The sequence below is a fragment of the Dermacentor silvarum genome, chromosome 3 (assembly GCF_013339745.2).
Source record: "Dermacentor silvarum isolate Dsil-2018 chromosome 3, BIME_Dsil_1.4, whole genome shotgun sequence".
NCBI lineage: Eukaryota > Metazoa > Arthropoda > Arachnida > Ixodida > Ixodidae > Dermacentor > Dermacentor silvarum.
This window is the reverse complement of record NC_051156.1, coordinates 98,625,857-98,649,422: the sequence shown is the minus strand read 5'-3', so window position 1 is coordinate 98,649,422 and position 23,566 is coordinate 98,625,857. Positions and strand designations below refer to the sequence as shown.

Genomic DNA, 23,566 nt, shown 5'->3' with positions numbered 1-23,566 from the left:
GGGAGTGGGCCAGGCAGGTTATGAACGTGGGTCAACTCAATTTTCCAATTGTGCAAAGTCGATTTTGTGGCCGCCCAAATTCTTGGGGTGGGCCATGTCATTTGTGGGAGTGGGCCAGGTCGGTTTTGAACGTGGGCCAACTCAATTTTCGAATTGTGCAAAGTAAATTTTGTGGCCACCCAAATTCTGGGGGTGGGCATTGTCATTAGTGGGAGTGGGCCAGGCCGGTTTTAAACGTGGGTTAACTCAATTTTCGAATTGGGCAAAGTCAAATTTGGGGGTGGGCCACAGCGTCCACTGCGATGCCGTCTCTGTATACCGTAGTATTTCGAAGTGCGAGCCGCAGCAGTGCCAGCGCGGGGAACGTGATGTCATCGCTTGGTCACGTGGGTTTTGGTACTTTGTCCTTACAATGGTCTTCCATGTTGCTGGCACAGATGGACGTACTAAGCGGAACCTACTCAGAATCAATCACAAAATGTGTGTTCTTGCTCTGGGATCTGCTCTGGGCTCAGACTCACCCAAATTCTACTCTGCCGGACTCAATAGTACTCCGTCCCACCAAAATTCAAGTCAACCTGGCTCACTCTGACTCAGACTTGCGCAGGGGGCCTGAGGTTAAGTGAGTCTATTCATGAGTGACATGGCGACCAGGCAATCTTCAGTGGAGGGGGGCCGCCCTCTTAGGGCAGCGACCATTGTAGTGCGCGCACACTCACACACGCTTATATATACAGGGTGTCCCAACTATCATGCACCAAGATTTAAAAATACGCAAATGCCACGTACTGGACAGATCTAAGGAAATGTCTGTCGTCGCGTGGAGATGCTAAGATTATTTTTTGCATTCCGCTTAATTCTATAATTAGTATTAATTAATGAATCATTAGGGAGTTACCTACCTGCCTCGTGATCTCTGCAATTAACCTATGATCCGCAGTCCCCAGCGGCTGCGGAGCACCTGACGAAGGTGGCAGTCAGACCTGCGACGGGGTAGAGGGTGCTAAGAATCTCTGGATTCCGACCGGCCGCCATGAAAACTGAACCTGGCAACGTTCAACAAGCGAACGCTCTCGAGTGAGGCTAGCTTAGTAGGCTGTTTGAGGAATTATCAGGCATATGCTGGGATATTATTGGCTTTAGTGAGGTTAGAAGAACTGGTGAGGCTTATACAGTGCTAACTAACGACCACGTCCTCTGCTACAGAGGTCTTCAAAATAAGAGAGAATATGGGGTAAGATTTCTATCTATAAGGACATAGAGTGCAAAATTGATGAATTCTACAGCATTAATGGGAGGGTAGCAGTCGCCGTAATAAAGCTGAATAGGTAGTATAGAATAAAAGTAGTAGAAGCCTACGCCCCAACCTTCAGTCACGATGATGAAGAAATGGAACAGTTTTATGAAGACGTTGAATTAGCCATGAGGAAAGTGCAAACTCAGTATACCATAGTCATAGGCGACTTCTATGCAAAAGTGGGGAAAAAGCAGGCCGGTGAACAAGCAGTAGAAAATATGCGAAATGCGCGGTGCCATCTCTCGCGCAAGTTGAGAGTTAGGTCCGCCATCTTGGTTGCGGCGAGGAAGCGAGCGGACTGCGCAAGGCCCGCACTACCCGCACGGATTCACAAGCCCCAGATCGACCCACATCGTACAGCGAAATGCCGACGCACTGCTTTGTCCCCTGGTGTAAGCAGCGTGGACCCAAGGATCTAGACGGGAACAAGGTGTGTGGTTATTACTTTCACACCCGTGTTAATCCACGCCCGGGAGGTATAGTACACATCGGACGTACCCGTGTTAATAGTCGTCCTGTTGAAAAAAAAGAAATAACCCTAGTTACCAATAAATGACAAGAACTGTTAGAGAAGTAACGTGTTGTACTTTCCCGATGTTAGTGAAAGTTTCGAAAGGCTGCCTTTCCTTTTTGCGTCAACCCCGTGGCGTTAATCTGCGTATACAGGAGCACGACTACCCCCCCCCCCTTTTTTTTATCCGACGGCCATGACAGCAGCCTTGTCGTTAGAGCAAATTCAGATGTTGTGGATGTGCAAAGGCTGTAAATATTAGGGTACATGGCGCTCGCTCTTGTAAGCCCGTGGTCACAAGCCATTAACGCCGAGCTTTTCTCGGGTACAGACCAACCCTCGCACTGCCATAGAGATGTCGGATAGTGCGGATAAAGCGACGGATGCACGTTCTCGCGCCGGTGTCACAGGGGCACTTACGATCGTGATCAATGATCACTCTTACATGATCCAACTAATCGCATCGAGTTTGCCGAGTTCTAGCGCACCACATGACCGCCTAGGATCGCGGCCGATCGCAATTTGTTTAATCCGTATCGAGAAGAATCACGATCATAAGTGTCTGCGTGACGGATATGCATATCGAACACAACAGCCCGGTAACAAACTCTTGCACGGTTTTGGTAGAACCGTTTATTATCAGGCGAAGTTTCTTTAAATATCACCCGCAGGTCACAATATGCATGTATCGCACATGCGGGTTATTAATGTTTTGTTGATGCAGGTTTTAACTGCATGTTTATCTCTTGAAACTTGCAGGTTTCGTATCATCGCTTCCCAAGAGATGCCACATTATACAAAAAGTGGATCATCGCCATCAGGCGCGACGAAGGGAAATTCTTCAACGTGACAAAATGCACAAGAGTGTGTTCAAGGGATTTCCTGCCATCAGACTTCATTCCCAGTGTATCCTGTGGCAACAACTTACTGCGACAAACAGCCTGCCCCAGTGTGTTCAGATTCAGCAAAATGCAACAGCTTCGCAAGCCACCGAAGAAGGGAACATCAGATTCCAGATCAGCACATCAGATTCCAGATCAAGCTGCTGCTCAAGCATTGACTGTAGAAGACAGTGAAGCAAGATTTTTTGATGACCAGTCTACTGATCGATCGTCTGCAGTAGCTCTAGGGTCCGACACACCTGAAACAGAGGGAGACACCACCAGCTGTTCACCTGCTGCTGGTACAGTCCCTTTAGTAGGTGGTGGCGAGCCTGTCAGTGAAGTGGAACGTGTTGAGGATGTGGTTGCCACACAGGGCAATGAAATAGACAGACTTAAATATGAATGCGAAGTCCTCCAGGAGCAGTTGCTCCAAACGAAGACAGAGATTAGCCTCTCTCTCCATGAAAATTGCCGCCTCAATGCACGTCTTGAAGAGACAGAAATTTTAACAAGCTTTTGCATTTAGCATTTTAAACATTCAAATGAGGACTTGCTTGCCTACACAGGAATGCCAACATACCGGCACTTCCTGGCATTGATGGATTACATCAATCCTGGAAAGAATGGGAGTAACGTTTTGAGGGATGCTGGCATCAAAGCTAGCGGAGGCCGACGGCGGAAGCTGACAGAGGAGAATGAGCTGTTCCTCGTACTTGTGCGGCTTCGTCTTGGCCTCTTCGAGCATGACCTGGCACACAGATTTGGCATCACTCAATCAACAGTGTCACGCATATGTGTGTCATGGATTAACTTCATGTATATAATACTGCAAATTACCACTCTGGGCATCAAGAGCTGTAATAGACGCAACATTGCCTGCAGCGTTCAGTGCGTATTCATCAACAAGGGTTATTTTGGATGCAACCGAGATAAAGTGGGAGGTGCCCTCCTCACTATTTCTCCAATCGTGCTCCTACTCTGCTTACAAGTCTTCAAATACATATAAAGGCCTCATTAGTGTTTCACCAAATGGCTTAGTTAGATTTGTGTCAGAGCTCTACACAGGTTCTATCTCAGACAGGGAGGCCGTAATCAAAAGTGGATTTCTCGACCTCAAGTTTGATGGAAATGATTCCGTCATGGCAGACAAGGGGCTCTTGATTGAGGACCTTTTGGCAAGCAAAGATGTAAAGATGAACATTCCACCATTTCTGCACAGGAATTACCTCTCTGAACAACAAGTCATGGAAACTAAGGAGATTGCTACATCGAGGATCCATGTAGAAAGGTGAATAAGGAGAGGCAAATCATTCCATATATTTTATCGTCCAATCCTACTCCCACTGGCTCCCATAATCAATCAGATCTGGACTGTGGCTGCTATTCTGACAAACTTTCAAAGCCCTTTGAGCAAACCTCCACCACCAAGAAGGCAACAACTGGCACCTCCAACCGAGCTAATGGATGAATAACTTGGAGGATGACCTCTATTCATTGGCTCAAACCACAGAGCGAGATGACACAAAAGAAGAAACTTCCCTCATTCCTACAACCAGATGAAGTCACGATAAAAATAAATAAAGTATACAATGTGTGAGCGCGACTCATGACTGACTCTTCTTCATTTGTACACATCATCATCACTTGTACAAATTCCTCATAGCGTGGAAGCTTGTGCGTGCTGACAATTCATTGGAAAAAAACACAGACACGAGAGAGCGACACTACAAATCCCTCATCTGTATTTATCATCAGCCGTACAGCTTGTTCTTCATCGTAGCTCGAGCTTGGCTGGAATAAACGGTTCCTTATAAATGATTTAAAATAAAATATGCAATGAATTATTACACAATGGGTGATAATACAAACATTAAGGAATAGACAATAATACAAAGAAAGGCAATGTCTAGCACAAAAAAGGCATAGATACAAAAAATCACTAGCTGCCAAGGAGATCACTACAATGAAGAAAAGCAAATGTTCAATCCACATATCAATGCAACCTCACTACAACACATATATTGTAAGAATTATAACACCACAGCAGTGTTGCGAGCAGCCAAGTAAGGCAGGGCTGTAGTAAAAAACAACTCATCCAAATGGGCCTTAACATTGTCCCACTTCTATTAATCAAAATAAATGCGCTCCACAGCTATCCACTTTTCCGAAAAACTACAAAGTCTGCCCATTGGCATTCTGTGACAGCCATCTGTCCTAAAACTTGATTAAAATATTCATCATCTCTCTTGAGCTGCGGTGTATCACCAACTAATGTAAGACAAAAGTTTTGGGTTGTTACAGTGTTAGCCTCATTGTCTTTCAAAGAGTAGGGGAACTTTATCTCTACCACACCATAGGTGCCTTCTTCGAAGTCAAAGGCCAACCTATCCGGGCTTGCACCCAGCCATGGACAGCTAGGGTCCACAGCAAGGCCACAATGTTGCAGGGTCACGTTGTGTCCTGCAGCTCTCATTGTAGTGGCATACCGCTCTGCTGCAACAGACTCGTTTTTCTTCCCATTTTGTATAGCCCGTACACGGGACAGTTTCTTTGGCTCCAAGAGATTCCTTAGTCCTTTCTCTGTCCATTCTTTTCGCTTTATGACCCTGCCAAAGGTGGACGCTGTGAGGCAGTGGTGTCGTGCCGAGTGCCATCTGTCGCTCAGGGCCTGCTGCCTGGTATTCGCTTCTAGGTCCTGGGCTTCCTCAGGAGCAAGTCGAAGGTGCTAGGAAAGAAATACAATATTATATATTGCCGCAAGTCTGTACTTTAATGCATTTCAGCAGTTCTCAATAATCATGCTTGGCGCACATCCAGTCTGTCGAATTTTGCTAGTAACAGTGCATCAGATGACGCTAATCTGAGCATGCAAAATGTTGATAGATTAAATGGCCGAACAGCGAAAATTTCACAATTAGCTGCCAGCCAGTCATCTTTCGTGCCTTGTGTAGCTGCCGCACAGCTGTCTTTGTTATATGCTGCAGAGCTATTTTGAAGGTTAGTGGCCTATTCTATAAGTGTTAACAAGACATCACCTTAAACAAGGCCATCTACAAGGGGTGGGGAAGGATGAAATAAGACATCCTCTGTCGCAGGCATTGTAATTATCATTGTACAGCATTTGACTGCGGCAATGACAACAGAAAGCTCGAACTTTTGGCAATGCAAACTTTCACCACCAGCCGGTATCTTTTGTGAATTATGAAGCTACAGTGCCTTCAGCACAGGCCGATTGCATGGCTTAATATGACTGTTACTGTGGTTGGCAATAAACATATTAAATTCCAGTCCCCACGCTGGTTCTTTACCCTGTATTACTGTAATGTGCCACTGGCACTGGTCAAAAGTAATATGGCAGCTAGGTCAGCTCTGACCGATGCTCACATTAAATTTCAGCAATAAAAAACTGGAAACCCCAACAGAAAAAAGAATAAAAACATGCAGCTGGCTGTGAAGAAGTCATAAAGTGAGCACTTGAGCTGTGCACATATGAAGCGTGAACATTTTAAAACGGTACTGTAATGCAGTGATTTGGGCGTGTTGGTATGGCATCGTGAGGCTGACAGCGTGTGAAAAGACAAGGACGAAAGAAGACGTGACACACACAGGTGCTAGCGCCTGTGTGTGTCAAGTCTTTCTTTGTCCTTGTTTTTTCACGCACTATATATTAAGCCTCACGTTAAAATTGTAATCGTTTTGTAGGCCACTTCATGAGACAAAGAGCACGCTATGCACACCGATTAAGAGCAGCAGGTCTAAAAGTATAGTATAGTCAGGCATGCATGCTTTGAACACTACTATCACAGCAGACGTCCATCGCCAGACAAAGCGGCCATGCAGCTTGGATGGCGCTGACTGAGCCAATGAACTTTTGGAGGTTACATTATATCCTTTGAGTAAGATCATTAGCAACAGTTCACGTGATCTGGCATGTAGGTGGTGTGCACAGTGCCAACAAGGCCTTCTGAATGAATGTTAATTACCAAACATGATGCTCAGTGCATGCCCTTATTTATTCCGACCTGAATGTAAATAGACAGTATGCACGAATGCGCATTCAGGACCGCCGAAGCATTGCAACAAGCATGCTTACTGCCATATGTAAAAAGCACTCGCTATATGCTGAAAAAAATAACACTTTTGCTACCATAAGCACATGGCAAACCTGCAAAAGCACCTGATAAATGCAATGAACGAAAGCACAACTAATGTGCTAACCATCAGAATTTGTTGTTCAGCAGCTGTGAGGACATGAGAAAATGTGTGCTGCACTGCACCAGTGAAAAGCGGCAGTCGTGGGACAGCACAATTAGTGCCTGCACCAGGGACTGTGGTTGACGACATCCACGTCTTAGAATCATGCGGCCTGTCCGACTGCTGGTATGTCAGTGGAGAGTCTGTTGGAGCAAGACCTGCCTTTGTCTTCGCCAGAGGAGCCTGCACGTCCAGTAAGACAGCGGCAAAAGGAAAGTCACCCAGTGCCTCCAGCTCCTCACCAAGTGACTGGATTGCGGCTACTTGGCTAGCTTCATCTTGGTAGTCCAAGCTTGCATCTGAAAGGCGAGGAGTCACTGGCAACTGCACACCGCCTTCTCGTGGGGCTCGCCAGTCCACGTCCAGAACACTTGCAGGCTTTATGCCTTTCTGTCTTGGGCGTCTCCACTGCTGAGGCAGCTCTGTGCACGAAAGTTAAAAAAAATTAAATTATGGGGTTTTACGTGCCAAAACCAGTTCTGATTATGAGGCACGCCGTAGTGGGGGACTCCGGAAATTTGGACCACCTGGGGTTCTTTAACGTGCACCTAAATCTATGTACACGGGTGTTTTCGCATTTCGCCCCCATCGAAATGCGGCCGCCATGGCCGGGATTCGATCCCGCGACCTCATGCTCAGCAGCCCAACACCATAGCCACTGAGCAACCACGGCGGGTGTGCACGAAAGTTCTGGTGGTGGCTCTAAAAATCCTTGCTGCTTCAGCAGGGCTAGCAGGCGTACTGCTGCAAGGATGTGGCTGCAGGCTCCACTCTTTCCTGCAGGGCATTGACAGGTAGTGCTACGAGGCACACCGGTGGAACTGTGAACTGACAGCTGCCGTTGTAGGGGCGGCCGCTTTTCTTTTGACTCCGGAAACACGTGCAATGCACATGCACGATACCAAGTCTGAAAAGAAAAGCCAGAACAGTGCTGTGGTACTCATCAAGCTCAAAACTTATTCTATAACAGTGGCATGTGCTTTGATGGGAGAGTGCCCAAGAACCGAGACATCTCAATGTATATAAGATAAAACTCTTCCATAAAGACCTTACGACGAGTGTTTGTTTCATGATGAAAGCTGCAATTAAACATTGGCTCTGGCAATTAACAAATACTTGTTTCAATATCAGTAATGTTATAACTCAGAAAACCACGCGATAAAACTAAAAATTAAATATAAATACTGGGGTTTTACATGCCGAAATCATATAATTATGAGGCACGCCGTAGTGGAGTGCTCCCGATTAATTTATACCACTTGGAGTTCTTTAGCGTGCCCTACAACGCAAGTACACAAGCGTTTTTGATTTTCACCTCCATCAAAATGCGGCGGCCGCGGCCGGGACTCAATCCCGCGATATCGCACTCAGCAACAAAGCGCCTTAGGCGACTGAGCCACCACGGCGGGTGAGATAAAACTTCAAGAACTAACCTTCAAAGCAATATACAGCTCTCTGGACACGTGGTCGTTCGACACTATCGGTGCGTTTGTTTCGCAAGTTGTTTCTGGGGTGACTCGGCGTCCGCCCCTTCAACATGTAGAAACCGGTCGCGTCTTAACACAACGTTACTAGCGCGCAGGTTGCTTCCGCCCACAAACACTCCCTGAAAGGAAGAAAGAGAAGCTCCCACTGTATTCGGTTGCGACGAAACTTCCATATTAAAATGAGCGAGATGCGGTTTCGGGTGTGCACGAGAGCGCCAGTGCAAGGCTGGAATCAGACGCCGTTCGCAAAGTATGCTAGTTGTAGCACTACAGCAAAAAGTTTGCTTACCCCGAGTCACACGTGTTCGTACGAAGCGATGACGGCGAACAGTAGGCCTCGATGGCAAAGCTGTATGCCTTCTTGCGCTTACGGGCAGAGGGGCCTTTTTGGTCGCAAAACCATTCCAATGTGCGCTCCGATATATGCAGAACGACCGTCAAATTCGTCGTCCAACCTGGGCTGCTCAGACTCGGAATGCATCGCGGCAGCTACGTACCGAGAGGACTTGCCATCATATAATATTTTCGCTCACATACAAACAGATCTCAATGCGGCGAACACATAGAAACACAGGCTGGCAGCTGAACACTCGCCGCAACCAAGATGACGACCGGACTTCCAGTGCCCACTGTTGGCACATGACCAAGCAGTTTTGCATATCGTCTATTGGGAACTACGGCATCGATTCTAGCAACGCTAGAGGAGAGATTTTGGTAGAATTCGCGGAAAGGAATAGGCTCTGAATAATTAATGTCTTCTTCAGGAAGCGTAGCAGCAGGCAATGGACCTGGAAAAGCCCTAATTCAGAAACAAGAAATCAAATAGATTTCAAACACTCTGCCGATCCCAGCATAGTGCAAGATATAGAAGTGTTAGGTAGGGTAAAGTGCAGTGACCATAGGTTATTGAGGTCTAGGATTTCTCTCAATTCGAAGAAAGAGTAAAATCAGTCAAGAAGAAACATGCCCACCTAGACGCCGTAAGGGTAAAAGCAGACCAATTCAGGCTGGTGCTCGCAAACAAATATGCAGCTTTAGGAAAGGAAGATGACGCGTTGTCAGATCGCCGCGCCGTAGTTGAGAGTGCGCACGCGCCGGGGATGACAATGAAATGGCACTAAATCAGCAGCCACAGCGAAGTGGGCGTGAGAGCTTCGCTAACACAGGTTTTCAAAGTTAGACTGCCTGATTTTGTTGGAAAAAACATTGCAGCTACGAAGAAAAAAGAAAGGCACTCCTGGCAGTACTACTAAAATGGTCTAACGACGTCGAGGACAATCGACGAAGATTTTCGCTCTAACTTTGTACGCAGTCGTGTAGATCTGGCCTCGACCCCCTTGCGTGCACACTATTGACGACGCGCGCAGCAAAGGAAACAGACGAAGACCAGGTCACAAAATGCGTGGCAGCGGCGAACGGGACATCTTGGGTGTATGTGTCGTCTCTGCGACCTGCCATGCCCCGAGCTTTCCAGCACCTGCGAGTGCATTCCGTGTACGCGGTAACCGCCACAGAAATAACGGTCCACTGTAGTACATGCGATGCGTGGCCAGCACGGATATAATTATGAGCGTGACGTCCGGCCAGACATTTGGCGCACACATTGCAGCAGCACCGCGTTCCGTGACCGCACACAGGAAGAACAAAAGAATGCGAGGTCAACTTGGTGTGGGCCGAAAGAAAATCGATGAAAGCCTGTCGGTCGCGTGTTGTGGCTATAGATTGCGGCTTGTCAACAGGGCACGACAACCCGCTTTTGTAGAAGTGAATTTAGACGGTCTGCAAATGTTCGAGGTTTTCTGCAAACCACCTTGCCATTTCAGTGGCCGTCCTTCTGGCTGCGTTAAGTCTACATGCTGCAAACACTCTAAAAACAGTTTACACCCTTTTAGGTGTGCTGTCTGCTATCTGTGCTGGTGCGACCACGGTATTTCAAGGTCTCGAACGGCATGCGCGTTATGAGCATTCATGGCAGAAATGTAGCAAGCCTGAGCTCTCAAGAACGAAAGCGCAAGCAGGGCTGATGACGAATGTTGCAGCGCGTACAGACACGCCCCAAAGGGTGCAAACTAATTTGAGAGTGCATTTTTGTTCCGCACTCGGCATCTGCCTTGCCGCATGCCGAGGGTACAATTCCCGTCATCTATCTTGCTTGAATTTTCTTCTTTAAAGCTGTGCAATCGCGGCTTCTCTGTCAATATTGCTATACCACGCTGATAATGCGCCTGCCTTTATCACACACACCGACACGCATCCGTGTTTGTTTTTTTTTTCTTTGTCTCCGTGCTTCGTCTTTTTTACGATAACCATGTCCTTCATTTCACTTACTGCGTTTCCTGCGTGCAGTCTACACGGTCACTTTCTCCGCGCTGTAAATAGCCGCGTTATGATCCGCACCTGCGCACCGCCTCCTACGCAGTAGCCATACCAGGAGCGAGCCAACAAAGGCGCGTACGTGCCCGCAGCTCATTTGGCGTCACGCCACGGGACACTGTCTACGGCAGCCTTTGCCCCTTCTTTCTACGGCACGACATGGCTGTAATTGTTTCCGCTTTGCCTTCGTACCGAAGTGAGCTTGTGCAAGCACCCGGTGCGCCGTGCGCCCTCTTGCGGCAGCAGCCTCGTCTCAGAGGAGACGACGCAGTCTTCCAACTGCACTCTAACTACAACAACTTTATAAATGAATGCGCACATTATCACACATCACAGGTTAGCATCGCTCTTTACGTAATAGCCACGTCCGAACCCATTGCCATTTTCCTGAGTCACGGTCATGACTATGACTTCTACCATTATTCTTTAGTGATTCCTTCACTTATTACCAACGTCCGAACCCATTTCAGTGGCTTTTGAGTGTTAATATTGTTTCGCTGAGTCATTGTCATTTTTGCTCAGTCATGCCCATGACTATTACTTCTCCCAGCGTCCTTTAGTGTTTCCTTCTCAGAGTACCGAAGTCCAAACCCATTTCAGTAGCTTTTGAGTGCTAATCTTTTTTCGCTCAGTCATTGTCATTTATGCTGAGTCATGCTCATTAGTATGACTTCTACCAGCATCCTGTAGTGTTTCCTTCACTTAGTATCACGTCCGAACCCATTTCAGTGGTTTTTGAGTGTTAATATTTTTCGCGGAGTCATTGCCATGACATTTATGTCATGACCCATCACTTATGTTCATCAGACACTCATGTCATTCTATGCCAATTTTGGTACCTATCAAGTTAACGAAATGACCATGAGGGCACAAAGGCGGAAAGATAGATAGATAGATAGATAGATAGATAGATAGATAGTAGATAGATAGATTAGATGGATTAGATAGATAGATAGATAGATAGATAGATAGATAGATAGATAGATAGATAGATAGATGATAGATAGATAGATAGATAGATAGATAGTTGGATAGATAGATAGATAGATAGATAGATAGATAGATAGATACTGTCGAAGAAGCAAATGTTCGCCAAGAAATGCTTCGCATTTAAAAATGGTCAAGCAACAGTGCGCCGCTGCCGAGGAGCGAGCGTCGGCGCGCGTCAGAGCCTGTGTCCAGTGGTTGCGTACCCTTTTCCTCCAACCGAGGCGAAGCGACGCGTTGGCTTGTCGGCGTGCGACGAAGCTTGCCGACGCATGCCAGTGCTTGGGCCTTTATGTCTTGCATCACTTTTAGCGAGTGGTAATAGCGGTGTTTTTTTTTAGTTTCAGTATCAAAAGAGCTATTTTTGCGAAGTTTTCGTAATGCTCCCGCTCGAATTTCCAATGTAAAATTTCGCACCGTGGACTCCTCAGTATTGTAAAGAGGTTTATTGGGCATGTCTAAGAAAGAGGCGGTAGCTCGGCTCCAGTGCTCTGACACGTCATTCAAGAACAGACTTCCGAGGCCATGCCGGTGCCCATTCAGCAGAACCCTGCCACCGCGCCTCATACTTACGCTGAGACAGTAAAGCGGCAGCAGCTACAACAGCCCTCGCCGTTTTATGGTGTGTCGCATGCCACAGCCCCGACTCATCCGTCCGTCACATGGGCTGCTCCCACCGCTGCAAATCCCAGCCGAACGCGCGACCGCCGGCCGATCTGTTTTGCATGCGGCGGCCCTGGTCATATCGCCCGATACTACTCACGTTGCGCGCCAGGATACACAGACGCCCGTTCATAGAACTACATAGATCGTCCCCGCTCTCGTTATGAAAGTCCGGATCCCCAAACAAGCACGTCTTCACGTGACTATCCGCAACCCACGTCTCGTCGCTCACCTTCACCCCGTCGCCGCTCCTTGTCGCCCATGCGTCGTCGACCAGGCCCTGAAAATGAGGGAAACTAGCCCCCGCAGCTCAAGAGGCAAGAACTGCGCTGTCGAAATGCTCAAGTCCTCGAACTTTGCCGTCGAATATTGTCGAAGTTTTTGTAGAAGGCATCCATGCATATGCTCTTGGCGATGCCGGTGCTGCCGTTTCTGTTATAATGCCACACAACCGCTTAGCGGGAACGCTATTGCGCTTGCGCACAACGCTCATACCAGCAGCGGAACGAAGACCGCATCCCTCACTCCGCTACGAAGCCGACTGAGTGGAGCGTGACAGCGTGTCTACTTGGCCTCTTCGTAGTTTTGCAGCCGAGTTGATAGCGCGTCGCTCGCGTCTCGGCAAGACGCGCTTATCAAATGCGAAATCTACGCAGTTCCCTGCAGTATCTCAGAGCGTGAAATCTGAGCGGAGCGGAGCGTAAGCGGCGCTCTGCTAAAACTGTCTATAGATGCCAAACTTTGCCGCAAGCTTCGAAAAGTGGCCACGCCTCTTGAGATGATGCCCTTACGTACAGTTCGGCCTATAGCCGCCTGCACTGCCCGACTTATCATCGCTAGAGAACACTGCGTCGTTGAGTTTATCGTCCTTTCATCCTGCTCACACGACATCATACTTGGCTGGGACTGTCTTTCGCGTAATCACGCCGTTATCCATTGTGCCAGGTCTGAACTTGAGCTCTTCCCGTTGTGTGACTAGCCCTACAACCACACTGATCAAGCCGCACACAAAGTAGTCGTAACAGAGAAATTCCGCCGACAGCAGCTGTTTTGCTCCCCGTGTTCTGCAGTAGCTTATGTGATGAAGCTGCATTCTTTGAACCATGACGCCTCTTTCTACGTCGGTAGCCACTTCTTCTGCCTTATTCGATCCTCTCCATTTCGAATGAACAAGCTCTCTCCGCCTTACAAGTCCTCTTCCGTATCCCATCAAACTGCTTACAGGTGAATCCTTTGGATGCGTGCAACCCATTGATATCGGCCAAATTTTTCTGTGCAGCAAGATTCATCACGAAGTAACCTGGACGGCGTCAGTACTCTTACCTCTTCTGATGTACCAGCTGCCGACCTATGTACCAGCCTGATGTACCTACTTACCTCGACTGATGTACCAGCTGCCGACCAACTGTCGCCATATGAACGCTCTGCTCTTCTCCAGCTGCTCTACCAGTTCTGCGACTCTTTCGATGTTATACAACGTGCCCTTGGCCGAACTTCTACGATTGTTCACTACATCGACACCGGCTCCAACTCATCAGTGCGACAACGCCTATACCGTGTCTCCACCGCAGAACGTCAAGTTATTACCGACCAGGTTGACGATTTGCTTAAACGCGATGTTATTCGCCCTTCACCACGTCCGTGGGCATCCCCTGTGGTTCTCGTTAAAAAAAAAAAAAAAACATGGATTGATTCGCTTCTGCGCCCATTACCGGCGCCTAAACAAGGTCACTCGGAAAGACGAGTACCGTTTACCCAGAATTGACGATGCCCTTGACTGCTTAAAAGGTGCGGAGTTTTTTCATCGTTAGATTTGCGTTTCGGGTATTGGCAGGTGCCTTTAGCAGATACCGACCGTTCAAAGACAGCCTTCGTCACGCCCGGTGGTCTATATGAATTCAATGTCATGCCCTTGGGCCTCTGCATTGCGCCTGCCACTTTAGAGTGCATGATGGACTCGGTTCTGCGGAGTTTGAAGTGGCACATATGTCTCTGCTACCTCGACGACATTGTTGTCTTTGCGTCAGATTTCGCAACCAATCTTGAATGCCTCGACCATCTCCTGACGTGTCTGAAGAACGCTCAGCTCCAACTGAATCTCAAGAAGGGCTGTTTTGCTGCGCGAAAACTTACAATTCTCGGTCACGTCATATCAAAGTACGGTGTACTTCCATAGCCGACTAAACTGCATGCTGTCGCCGACTTCCTGCAAACCGATGATTCTAAAGCAGTTACGAAGCTTCGTAGGGTTATGCTCCTACTTTCGCCGGTTTGTGCGCAACTTTGCCTTATATAATTGCGCCTTTGACCCAACTTTTAAGCAGCGCCACCAATCTCTCATCGTGGTCTTCCGAGTGTGACCAAGCATTCTCCACCCTTCGCCGTCTCCTGACATCACCACCTATACTGCGCCACTACAATCCTACGGCCGCAACTGAGGTTCACACAGACGCCGGCGGTGTCAGACTCTGTGCTGTTCTCACACAACGAAAGCCTGGGTTCGCAGAGTATGTCGTCGCATACGCCAGCAGAACGCTCCCTAAGGCTGAGTCAAACTACATCGTCACCGAGAAATAATGCTTGGCAATAGTTTGGGCGCTTGTCAAGTTCCGCCCATACTATGTATGACCACACGTTTGATGTAGTTATGGACCATCATGCATTATGTTGGTTGTCTTCGCTGAAGGATGCCGCTGGGCTCTTCGACTTCAAGAGTATATGACATCCGCGTTATATATCGTTCCGGACGCAAGCATGCCGATGCTCATGCACTGTCGTGGTCACCACTATCCACCAAAACTGCTTCAATAGCCACTATCGACCACCCATTGTCAGCTCTTGACGTCGACACCGTCTCCTCGGCACAACGCCACGATCCATCGATAGCTTCGCTTCTTGACGTTTTATACGAGGCACCCACCCTTTCGACCACTCGAACACTGTGACGCCAAGCTTCGCACTTCAGCATTCGAGATGGCCTCTTGTACCGGCGCAACTACTCGCCAGATGGTAGGAAGTGGCTCCTAGTTATTCCCCGAACGCTGCGCTCTGTAACAATCTGCGCGTCATTTCACTCCGACCCGCAATGTGCTCACGCCGGTGTCTTTAAGACCTACGAACCCTTACGGAAAAGGTACTACTGGCGCGGAATGTTTCGCTTTGTCCGCAAGTTCATTCGCGGCTGTCACGAGTCTCAGCGACGAAAAAAAAAACACCGCCTTCTGCCGCAGGTTCATTACAGCTCCCTTCCGTGCCCAGACCGCCCATTCGACCACGTTGGAATTGACCTTTATGGACATTTGCCTTTGACCCCGGCGAGCAACCGATGGGCTATCGTTGCTGTCTACCACCTTACACGATACGCCGAAACCGCTGCTTTTCCCACCTCAACAGCACAGGACGTCGCCTCTTTCATCCTTAATCGTTTTGTGCCTCGACACGGTCCTCCTCGCGAACTCCTCAGTGACCCTGGCCGCGTATTTCTCTCCGATGTAATTCAAGCACTTGTCAACCAGTGTCATATTGTACATCGGACGTGTACTGCATACCAACCTCAGACAAACGGTCTGACTGAGCGGTTTAATCGGACACTGGGCGACACGATTGCGACACATGTTGCATCTGATCAAACAAACTGAGACCTGGTTCTTACTTTTGCGACATACGCGTATTATACCGCTACGCAAGTCATAACCGGTTTTCCCCCTTCTTCCTTCTGTACGGTCGCCAGCCGTCACACACTATCGACACGTTGCTGCCATACGCACAAGATGCCTCAGAGTGCACGCCCGTGTCGGAAGCCGCCCGTTACGCTGAAGATTGCCGGCCACTAGCCAAGAGCTTTACTACGGCCGACCAACAACGCCAGAAAACGGCCACTCTCCTGCCACAACGTTCACCCCTGGCGCACTTGGGTGGCTGCATGTACCGCCCTGCGTACCTGGTTTGTCATCCAAACTACTCTCAAATTGTCATGGTCCCTACCGCGTCGTCGAGCGTACCTCCCCCGTAAATTACGACATTGAACCTCTTACGCCACCCGGTGACCGTCGTCGACGTGGGCGTGATGTTGCTCACGCAGATCACCTCAAGCCGTCCTTCGACCCTCTGGTTCTCATCAGTTAGATCGCCAGGATGCCTTCACCTTCATCGACGGGGGCAATTATAATGAAGGAATGAAGACATGTCATCCCGGGCTCAGCGATCATCATCACGAGCAGAAGGCACGAGATAGGCGTTCGAACACCACCATCTTGTTCTACCAGCGTACTTTTCCTGAGCTAACGCCTGTTTGTTAGACTCGCTCTCACAAAGTCTTGTCCGCATGCAATGCATGACAGCTTCTACAATCAGATTAACAGGCTGAATTCAGCCGGCTTCCCCTGCGAGGTCATCACGGCTGTGGCCGAAAAACTTCTTAAGAAGGTAAAACAAGAAAAACGTGGCAGCAGCACTGAGCGCCTGCTCAGAAAGAAGACCACGGTCGTGCCATATATGCACAAAGTTGCCCACAACATAAAAAAAGTGGCCAACAGACATGGCGTCCCGGTGGTTTTTTCCGCTCCAAAAAAGCTATCTGGGTTATGCCCGAGGATCAATGGAGGACTTCGGGGAAGCGGTTGCGGAGTGAAGCATGCCGAACCGTACGTGAAGTGTGCCACGGGCGTTGTTTACCAAATCCCGCTCAAATGTGGACGGGTATATGTGGGCCAAACAGGGCGCTGCGTGAATGAACGCGCGGGGGAGCATGCCTTGTCAATCAAAAAAAGAGAAGGAGCGCACTTGCCCGCTCATTGCATTGCATGCAAAGGTTGTGTGCCTATGTTCCATAGCATTAAGGTTTTAGGCAGGAGTAACGACAAAACTTCCCGAGAACTTTTAGAAGCCTTCTATATCAAGAAAAAAGGCGATACTTGCATAAGTGACACTTCTGTTACCCTGTATCGAGCGGAAAATAATTTTCTGCGCAGCTGCTGTTGAATTGAGGTGGTCGTGATTTGCAACCCTCCCCCTCCTTCTCCCTTCCCCCCTTCCTTTTTTCGGGCACGTGTCAAAGCAGTCTACATAATGTGGCTTCTACACAAATAAAAAACCAGTTGAAAGTTTGCGCTCTATCCGTTCACGTCTTTTTCCTGTGTTTGTCCGTTTGTACGCGCAACGCTTCCCGATACCCCTATAGACATCTTTACAATATCTACATTATCTTAAGCTAGGCTTCTTACACACCTGGAGATTTCGTTGCAGTAACTTATTATATTTTATAAATACTGCAATCACCGTGCGGTGATTTTAGCAGGGTGGTACAAGCATAATGAATAAAATGGTATGTACAAAAAATGCACAAGTTAAAAAAACTGCTGTTTGAATAAACACAAAGCATACAGGTTGGGCACACCCAACGTTACACTAAAGAAGTAAAACACTGTCACTGCAAACACGATACAAAGAAAATAATGTCACTGTAAACATAATAAGAAACAAGTTAATGTTGGCGCAGAGACAACGTTATTTTTTAGCCGCTTCCACTCTACTATTGTGCGCGGAAAAAAAAGCATTTAATGCGAAGCACTCTTGATGAGTTGAGCCCAGTTTTCGGTAATGACTATCTGGCCGTTATCTCTCCATTGTCGAGGGATGATCCCGAATGTAGTAGTCTAAATATGTGGACCGATTTGCCACTGGGACCACTGGGTGTGTGCGACTGCGTATGTGCCAAGGGTTATGTGCCCAGCTTCCACCACTGTGGTGAGCCGCTCCTCAGTGAACCTCTTGACACCAACTTGGGTATGTGCCATTCAGGCCACTGCGCATGCGCCACTGTGGCCACTAGGCACGTGACACTGGGACACTATGTATGTGTCATTATAGGTATGGTCCACTAGGTGCGAGCAGCCAATCTACAAACCTTCTTGATTTGACACTAACTTGAATCATTGAGCATCACAGTGCCACAGTGCCATCACAGCATCATTTTGTCACCACTTACGTGGTGACAAAATGTACGTAAGGTTTTGTCACTAACTCAGAGTGACGGCGAGACCTTCAACCGTAGCAGTGAATGGGATGCCAACGCGGTTTTCTTCGTCTTGTAAGGTAAAAATATGGCTCGTACCCACCAGAGTGACTGGCCACACACAGAAGAGATGAACACTGCAGACATCTTGAACGAATCAAACGAGCAAAAAGCGATCAAAGGAACAGCGTGAGTGTTTTTGTTCAGCGGTTGCTATCTCTGTCACTTCTGTTGCGGCTGTATAAGGTACCAGATACATAGCCTGCACTATATGGTAAGGTGCTAGATGTTTTTTCTGCAATAGTCCTTGCCCCTAAACAATGGCACTCACCCACTACGTGTGATTGGTAGGAAAAGCGACCATAAAGTGATACAGAGTGACATTAAAGTTAACCCTAACGGAAATCATAAACGTGAATGCCACATAGCATGTGAATAAAATTATCCATAGTTCAATTCAAAAAAGGTAAAAGCAGCTTGAAGCACATTTTCTTTAAAGTTAGAGAAATTTGAGGACTAGCAATATGAAAAAGTAATGAATGCAGATTTTCATGACTTGGACGCAGAAGACTTTTTGTGTAACGGTAAAACTATAGCAGCAAAATATTTCCTGTGACTGACATCCAGCGAATACGCCCCAATGGATCGGGTTGTTGCTGTTGCCGTTCTTGCAGTTGTAGCTGTTGTTGGCTACACTTGTTTTTTTTTTCTCGTTGTTCACTAAAATTACTCTAGGCTGTTACGCAGTCATATAACACTGATCACACAAAAAATGACAAGATGCAGCTGGACCGTTTGATAACGTTTCATTTATTTTTCATTCAGAGAAAGAAATACGAAATCAAAATATTTGCTGTGTAAATGGGCACATTTCTTGAAGGACGACAGTGCAGTGCAAAAAATATTGGAGCCACTATTGCAAAAGACTAACCGAAAAGTGACTAGACCTTACCGATGCCTGTGGCTCGCACAGAAAGATAAACGCTACGCACAATCCCACACAATCAAAATGAAATGATAAAACTCGTATCAAGTAGGTACATATCGTGAAGCCCACCGGATGGTTTATCGGTACATAAATTGGCCTTCGTGGATAATAGGGTAATATATCTGCATGATATCTATACGAAAGAACACGTCACGGACGTGCAACACATCGGGAACCGGTGATGACTAGAGATAACGACATTACCAAAGCTCTCGTACAGTGTGATAGCAGACTTTATTTTTGTGTCAAGCGGTGCAGAAGTATTCGTATATGATACAACGCTCAGCAAGGTACGGTTGAATGTTCGTGTTCTCACTTTAAGGCCATGCGGTGTAGGTTTATTCTGAAGATTGGTTTTGAATGGAAGAACCATGCTCTACTGAAAAGAAAATGTTCTAACGGTGTGTTAGCACTACTTTGAGGGTTTCTTTTTTTTTTCTATTGCAAACTAAAAGAGGATCTCCACCGGGCATTTTTACCCAACGAGTCCGTTTTCTCGACAGTTACCAACAAAATATGGCTGCAATGAGATTTGGCGCATGAAGAATGTGTGAAATGCATGTCAGTGAGCTTGACTAGTTATTTTCTCTGGTGGAAGAAGATAATGAAATGCCAAAGACGGAACGTAGACTGTTCCTGGTTTTAACAAACCGTTCTCGCAGACAACGACACAACTACGCGTATGAGTAAGGTATGTTTTGCACGAAGTCAAAAATAGCGTTGGGCGGACGCAGTGTATATAGTTCGACTAGCTTCGTCTAGAAGGACACTCATTTTTTCTCATCGCACAGCCGTATTATTAAGTGAAAGACTGCAGTAGCTCGCATTGCAACCTACAATGGAGCAGTTAAAAACACCCGACGTAGACCGAGCAAGCACACTGTGGAAGTGCTGTGATGGCAAGTGCTCACTTATCATGGGACCATCGACGACAGGCAGAAGATGGCTACACTGATATAGTATGTTCTTGCGAATATCTAAACATTTTCTGCTCTCAACCTATCGCGAAATATATATATATATATATATATATATATATATGTGTGTGTGTGTGTGTGTGTGTGTGTGTGTGTGTGTGTGTGTGTGTGTGTGTGTGTGTGTGTGTGTGTGTGTGTGTGTGTGTGTGTGTGTGTGTGTGTGTGTGTGTGTGTGTGTGACGTCCGTGGTCACGTGTCTCTCTCCACAGTTCCCGGCAAATCAGAGGGCATGGCCGTTCGAAACTGGAAAGGGAGAACAAGAGAAGCGTGGACGATGCCAGCAATAAAGAAACTAACCATTAAACCTACCCAATATGCCACGCTTTGTGCAAAACAAGGCACGATCGTCTCAGCGCACATCTCTACTGCTAAAACAAGCTTATCTGCAAAAAAGAAAAATAGTGATAATAATAACAACGATAATCAAAACGAATGAGAGAGGGGGGCAATATGGGGCTGCTTATACTTTTTGTTCATACATACGGGCTTGCGCCGTCCTCACTGTCCCTTTGAAGTTCTACGAAATCTCAGTAAAAAACAACCTCACGGTAACCAAAACCGCCCCTAATGACTTTATGCTTAGCGCTCAACATCGTCACAGAAGCAAGATGCACCTGGCTGTACGCCAGACTGTCGTTCGCGTAGGCTACCCGGTAACATTTGTTGGGCTGCCTGTGGACGGATCGGCAATGAGTGGGCGTGGCTCCCAGCGCCGCGATCTTCCAGTTGACCTCACTCTGTCTAATGGCGCGCATCCTTTTGAAAAGCCTTGGCAGAGCGCGGCATTACCGCCTACAGCCGAGCATACTCTAAAACGTTCGCAGCGTGTTTATATATGTGCACACACACTCGCGGGCCAATAGGAGGACTTGCGCGTGTCTTAACTGCCGGCAGCACGAGCGCGAAAATGGGACGCTTGCTGTTTGTACACACCCACAAAGACGATGTCAGCCTGGCAACGATGGAGACGACGATGTGGGCGTGATTCTCTCTTAACGAGCCCTCGGGCCCCGACCGGTGGAGTTTCGATCTTAAACGCCCGATGTAACTCTGCGGGGACTTAGTTGTCGTGGAACTGCGCGGACGCGATTAAGGGGAAAGGAGGTCAGAAGTGGAGATAGGGTGAGGTAATGGGGGGCTGGCACTTGCGGTGTTTGACGATGGAGTCGATAGAAACACGCCCACCAGTCGAAGACGCGATCAACGTTCACTGCGAACAACAGCGGCAAGGTCTGTGTACACGTGAGGGGGAGGGGGGGGGGTGGTAAAGCGGTTCTGGACAGTGTTACATGCTATAACCTACGCGGGCGAAAAATAAATAAAAAGTAAAGAGTCACCGCTTTAGCGCTGACGCCGTCTTTTTGCAAAATGCGCCTGCCCCCCCTATAGAACCGTCTGTCCTGTCGCTGTACTGGACTGCCATTTCGGCGGTCATTAGTTCAGTTCGAGATAAGTATGTCGCGGACCTCGTCACCGTCGTGCTGTAGGGGCACATGCGAGTAGTTGTGCGCGAATGAAGTTTGTCAGGAACGTGTACGCATGTTGACGCAGGCGTCGATCGATTCTCTACGGCAGCGGGTGCGTCTATATAGCCACTGTGTGCAAGAATTCCTGATAGACCACCGTCTATCTCTCCCTCAGATCACATATCCATCGCTTGCTCTCACACTGGAAGCAGTAAGGGCGAAATGTATACGCTGTGCACTAAAAAGGACACTTAACGCCAGCCTCTGTAAGAAAATGCTTCGGGATTCCGCGAAGCCAACAAACTGCCGGGATCGGTCAGTTTCGGCTGACAGTCGGCCAGAGCTCGGTAAATGCACCTTTGCCGCGAGAGCTATAGTCTGATATTACGTCAGTTCTCCAGAATTTTCCTCACGGAACATTTACTCTAAGAAAAAATGCGCACTTTAATTGCTAGCACATTATTCTATTAATCGAGCTCGTCATATACTAGGAAATTCTCTCAGACTTATATTTAGAATAATACGAAAAGTAATCTGTAACGGCATCATCCGAATGCCAATCATGTGTGCTATTACTGTGGCAATTCCCTACAGCCGTCACATTAGCTGTTCGTAAGCTCCTTTGAAGAAGGCACGCTGTGAACAGCTACCGAAACAGGGACATCAGGTAAGGGTGTCTGGTGAGCGATCCGTTTTCGCGTCGCAGAAAAATGACATTGAGGACGAGAACACGCGTCAGTGAGTGACGCACGCAACTGGCAGTTAAAACTTGTTGTTGCGCGACAGTTGTGTCACCCGTGGAAGCACATTTAAATGCCGTTCTTTATTCGCGAATTGACGAATAAATGCAAGGTCTGGTGCTTGCACCCGCGTGTGAACGAAGAAACAGTCAGGATCACAAAGTGCCCTTTGGGTCAGAAATATCTGAAGACCTAGAAAGCGTCGATAACGACGAGGAAGGGCGTGAACTTGAGGAGGGCACCTAGCGATCACAACGCAAGCTGTAAGTTCACTTGCATTTCTTGGTCACGCACACGCGGTAACGATAAGGTGCGCGACGATGACGTCACGGGATAGTTGGGCTTAACTCACAAGATGGCTATAAGCATATCCCAAGTAGCACTGGAAAATGGGTCCAATTTTGGTCCATTGTAGGTATAATGCAGGTACTGTGGGGGCACAATAACGCCCTAGTATCAGTGTAGTTATACGCAGTCTATCGTTGTTCGACCATTGTATGTGTGTAATGGCGTCATGTAAGCCCAAAGTTGCTTCAGTGTAGGTGCATTGTCCAGTGTAGGCAATTTGTACGCCCGATGTAGCTCCAGTGTGTTGCCAACGAGCCCAATATGGGGAGAATATGACCGCACGTTGGTCCTCCGTTATAATTAATCTAGGGCTACCACGCACAGAATGTCAGGGTTGCGATTGCGGCTTGTAGTAGTAGTATTGTGGCATGTCAGTCGTCTTGTAATAATTGTATAGGGCAAACGGAATGACCCGAAAAGAGCATATGAACAAACAATACAAGCGGCACTAAAATATGTAGATTTCATTACTGCATGTATGGTTAACAACGCTCCAGCTTTTCGCGGTTTGCATCTCACCTATTAATTACTTGTTCACGGCCTTGTACTTCCGTTTTATATGTTACTGATTCAAATTT

The 23,566-nt window shown here is 47.7% G+C and overlaps 1 pseudogene; it reads right to left on the bottom strand.

Moving 5' to 3' along the window:
- Window positions 1-4,818: 4,818 nt before the first annotated feature.
- LOC119444591 (uncharacterized) lies at window positions 4,819-8,946 on the bottom strand (annotated as a pseudogene).
- Window positions 8,947-23,566: the final 14,620 nt, after the last annotated feature.